Source organism: Schistocerca serialis, unplaced genomic scaffold, assembly GCF_023864345.2.
Source record: "Schistocerca serialis cubense isolate TAMUIC-IGC-003099 unplaced genomic scaffold, iqSchSeri2.2 HiC_scaffold_1101, whole genome shotgun sequence".
In the NCBI taxonomy this organism is placed as follows: Eukaryota; Metazoa; Arthropoda; class Insecta; order Orthoptera; family Acrididae; genus Schistocerca; species Schistocerca serialis.
Genome location: NW_026047295.1, coordinates 12,501 through 17,500, shown reverse-complemented (window position 1 = coordinate 17,500; position 5,000 = coordinate 12,501). Strand labels below are relative to the sequence as shown.

Here is a 5,000-nt window from a genome sequence, read left to right as displayed (position 1 = left end):
GAAGTACGTGGTTGGCGGTCTCCACGGCCTGGCACCCCGCGCGGCATCTGGTGTCCGCCTCCCGCCCGCGACTGCGCCGTGCCTTCGTAGGGAAGGCGTTGATGCGGGCGCGGAGGGCGTCGATGTATTCACGCCCAGATAGCAGGCGACTGGTGTCGGCGACCCACTGATGTTGGCCACTGACGGCGGCAGAAGATGACAGTGCCGCACCGTCAATGGCGATGTGTAGGCGCGCCGCCCACATTTCCCCAACCTGCGTTGACGATTTGAGGAGGTGGCCCTCCCACATTAGGTGGCGCTCCAGCACCTCGATCTCACGCTGTACCTCGTCCATGCCTGCACCGTCGCAGGCTGGCCCTATCTTCTTCAGCGCCAGGAGACGGGACCGACGGAGGGTCGGACCCATCCATCGGCAAGATGGAATGCCGAGGCCCCCCTGGGCAACAGGAGCGTGGAAGTATCCCAGGGGGGTGTCCGCCGGAAGGCGGAACCATCTCCTGACGGCGGCCCGGATGGTAACGTCGGCCGACTTCAATGCACCCACCCGGGTGCGGCTGAGGGCCAGCCCGTGGTACAGGCCAGGGAGAAGTACGTTGGTGAGAGCGTGGAGGCGCTGTTGCGGCTTCAGCGGAGCTCGGGAGATGACGTCAAGCTGCTCCACCAGGTGGCTACGTGGATTGAAGACACAGCGACCCGCCGTGGAAAATTGCAGCCCCAGGTACCGGAAGGTTTCACCCACACGCAGGGCAGGCATGGTGGTATTGCCTGCTGTGAAGGTGACATTGCTGTCCACCTTCACCTTCTTTTCGCGCCCTGACGCGACTAAGGCGAGGGTGAAACACTTCCGGGCGTTGATCTGCAGCCCCAGGTGGGCGAGGGCTGCGGTAGCTGCGTCGATGAGGGACTGCAAGCCCCTCGGGGTCGCTGCAAACAGCAAGACGTCATCTGCAAAGGCCGCAGCGTTGACTCTGCGACCGAGGATCCGAGCTCCGATGTGGGAGGGCAGTTGGGCTAAAACGTAGTCCACCGCAAAGTTGAACAGGAGGGGGGAGAGGGGATCGCCCTGGCGAACGCCCCGTGCTGGCTGCACAGACACGCCCACGCCGGCGCCGTCCGCTATCACTGTCGTGCTGCCCTCGTAGCACCGCTCGACATACTCGACAAAGCAATCCGGCAGGCCATGCGCCTTCAGCACGGGGCGAAGGGCAGCATGATCTACCGAATCGAATGCCTTAGATACGTCGATCGATGCCACAAAGACAGAGCGGCAGGAGCGAACTGCGTCGGTGAGAGCAGTGTCCAAGATGAAGGTATTTTCCAACATCCCATCCCGAGGGATGAATGCCCGCTGACGTTCGTCCACAGCACATGCGCGCATCAGGCGTGACGCGAGAACCTTGTGAAAGGTCCGCGCCAACACCGAGCAGACCGTAATGGGGCGAAAGTCAGCGGGGGATGTTGGTGCAGCCGTTTTCGGGAGAAGGGACGTCCGCGCGCGAAGCAGGCGTTCCGGAAGGGCGCGGGCCAGAAGGAAGAGATTCATCACTTTCACCAGGACTTCGTGCGGCAGGCGCCGCAACTCCGCTGGGGTAAGGCCGTCCGGCCCGGCTGCTGATCCCCTGGGCGGCAACGCGGCGGCGACCTCCTCATGTGTGACCGGCCCCCATATGCACTCGAGAGCGACAGGCTCTGAGTGCGGGAGGAGGCGGTCACGAATGAAGCCCGCGGTGGAGATGGGCTTCTTGGTGAAGAGGTCCGCCCAGAAGTCCAGCAGACCAGGGATGGCAGGTGGCGGCTGGAGCAGGGTGCCATCCAAGAGGCCGCGCACGCAACGTGCACGCGACCGTCGGAAGGCATCCTGCGTTCTCGCGTACTCCCAGCGGCGCCGCTTGCGCTTCTGCGTCGGCGGCGCGGCAGGCGGCCGCTTCGATGGTTGGCGCGGCCGCTGTGTCCTGGTGATCGATCTCTCCCCTCTGGACCCGACCGACGCAAGGGCATCCGGGAGCATGCCCAGGATGACATCGGGCGGCGTGCCCCGCCCCAGACCTATGACACGATCCAGGGCAGAGAAACGCTGGGCGGAAGCGGGTAGCCCCGCCAGATGCTCCCAGATGGCGGCGTCAGTCGGCCCCTCCGGCGGCGGCCCGGTGGTGTCGGCCGCGAAGTCCTCGGCTGCGTCGACGGGCGGCGCAGCGGCCTCGCCCGCGTCAGGCAGCGGGCTCGCTGCTCCCCGGCGGGACGCCGGCTCTTCCCCCCGACCGATCTCAAGCGCCTCCATGAATTGGCGGACAAGCTGCTTGTGGGCAGCTTGCCGCCGTCGGCACTTGATTGCCTCGAGCGTTCGGTCGGGGAACATCCTGATGAGTTCTTGATTGACGAAGAAGAACCGGGCGTCCCTCTCAAGGAACAGTTCGGCCTCCGCCTTGGCGAGCGACAGGACTTCTTCCTCCGTCCACCTCGCGCGATGCCTCTCCGTGACGATCTCCGCGTTGGCGGCCGCAAGATGTTGGCGGCGGCGATGGACCCCGAGACCGTTCTTGGTTGTAAAGCTGCGGTGGCACTCACTACAGGTATACATAGCTGCAAAAGTTACAAGATTTTCGGCACGGCCGGTTGGCCGGCTAGGTGCTGGGGGAGTTGGGGTGGCACCTTCAGCGGAAGGGCCACCACTTATTCTCTGCTTACTGCCCCCAACTAAAAAAGGGATAGTGCGAGGGGGGGCTGGTAACCCCCCCAAGCCCCTGGTGCGGTCTTCCACTCTGCGAAATCAGCGGGCCCACGAGAAGGGGAGAAGACCGCAGGAGAGGAGAGGCTAAGAGGGCTAGGCCCATGTATTGCGCATCACTCTCCCTGTAACTATAACCCAAGGAAGGCACCTCGCAGCAGCAGCACGACTACATCAAGACCGCACTTCGAGAAGCCAAGTCCGGATGCAGCCACACCGCTGCCACTTGGCCACCTTAAGAGAGTCATAGTTACTCCCGCCCCTTAAGAGAGTCATAGTTACTCCCGCCGTTTACCCGCGCTTGCTTGAATTTCTTCACGTTGACATTCAGAGCACTGGGCAGAAATCACATTGCGTCAACACCCGCTAGGGCCATCGCAATGCTTTGTTTTAATTAGACAGTCGGATTCCCCCAGTCCGTGCCAGTTCTGAGTTGATCGTTGAATGGCGGCCGAAGAGAATCCGCGCACCCGCGCGCCCCCGGAGGAGCACGCTAAGGCGGACGCGGCCTCGCAGCAAGGAAGATCCGTGGGAGGCCAAGGCACGGGACCGAGCTCGGATCCTGCACGCAGGTTGAAGCACCGGGGCGCGAACGCCGCGCAGGCGCGCGCATCCTGCACCGCCGGCCAGCACGAGGCCAACCAACGGCGAGAGCAGACCACGCCCGCGCTAAACGCCCGCACTTACCGGCACCCCTACGGCACTCACCTCGCCCAGGCCCGGCACGTTAGCGCTGACCCACTTCCCGACCAAGCCCGACACGCCCCGATCCTCAGAGCCAATCCTTATCCCGAAGTTACGGATCCAATTTGCCGACTTCCCTTACCTACATTATTCTATCGACTAGAGGCTCTTCACCTTGGAGACCTGCTGCGGATATGGGTACGAACCGGCGCGACACCTCCACGTGGCCCTCTCCCGGATTTTCAAGGTCCGAGGGGAAGATCGGGACACCGCCGCAACTGCGGTGCTCTTCGCGTTCCAAACCCTATCTCCCTGCTAGAGGATTCCAGGGAACTCGAACGCTCATGCAGAAAAGAAAACTCTTCCCCGATCTCCCGACGGCGTCTCCGGGTCCTTTTGGGTTACCCCGACGAGCATCTCTAAAAGAGGGGCCCGACTTGTATCGGTTCCGCTGCCGGGTTCCGGAATAGGAACCGGATTCCCTTTCGCCCAACGGGGGCCAGCACAAAGTGCATCATGCTATGACGGCCCCCATCAACATCGGATTTCTCCTAGGGCTTAGGATCGACTGACTCGTGTGCAACGGCTGTTCACACGAAACCCTTCTCCGCGTCAGCCCTCCAGGGCCTCGCTGGAGTATTTGCTACTACCACCAAGATCTGCACCGACGGCGGCTCCAGGCAGGCTCACGCCCAGACCCTTCTGCGCCCACCGCCGCGACCCTCCTACTCGTCAGGGCTTCGCGGCCGGCCGCAAGGACCGGCCATGACTGCCAGACTGACGGCCGAGTATAGGCACGACGCTTCAGCGCCATCCATTTTCAGGGCTAGTTGCTTCGGCAGGTGAGTTGTTACACACTCCTTAGCGGATTCCGACTTCCATGGCCACCGTCCTGCTGTCTTAAGCAACCAACGCCTTTCATGGTTTCCCATGAGCGTCGATTCGGGCGCCTTAACTCGGCGTTTGGTTCATCCCACAGCGCCAGTTCTGCTTACCAAAAGTGGCCCACTTGGCACTCCGATCCGAGTCGTTTGCTCGCGGCTTCAGCATATCAAGCAAGCCGGAGATCTCACCCATTTAAAGTTTGAGAATAGGTTGAGGTCGTTTCGGCCCCAAGGCCTCTAATCATTCGCTTTACCGGATGAGACTCGTACGAGCACCAGCTATCCTGAGGGAAACTTCGGAGGGAACCAGCTACTAGATGGTTCGATTAGTCTTTCGCCCCTATACCCAGCTCCGACGATCGATTTGCACGTCAGAATCGCTACGGACCTCCATCAGGGTTTCCCCTGACTTCGTCCTGGCCAGGCATAGTTCACCATCTTTCGGGTCCCAACGTGTACGCTCTAGGTGCGCCTCACCTCGCAATGAGGACGAGACGCCCCGGGAGTGCGGAGGCCGCCGCCCCGTGAAGGGCGGGGAAGCCCCATCCTCCCTCGGCCCGCGCAAGGCGAGACCTTCACTTTCATTACGCCTTTAGGTTTCGTACAGCCCAATGACTCGCGCACATGTTAGACTCCTTGGTCCGTGTTTCAAGACGGGTCGTGAAATTGTCCAAAGCTGAAGCGCCGCTGACGGGAGCGATTATTCC

The 5,000-nt window shown here is 62.1% G+C and overlaps 1 pseudogene; it reads right to left on the bottom strand.

Moving 5' to 3' along the window:
- The window catches only part of LOC126431616 (large subunit ribosomal RNA), a 7,980-nt pseudogene that overhangs the window by 2,109 nt on the left and 871 nt on the right, over positions 1-5,000 (bottom strand).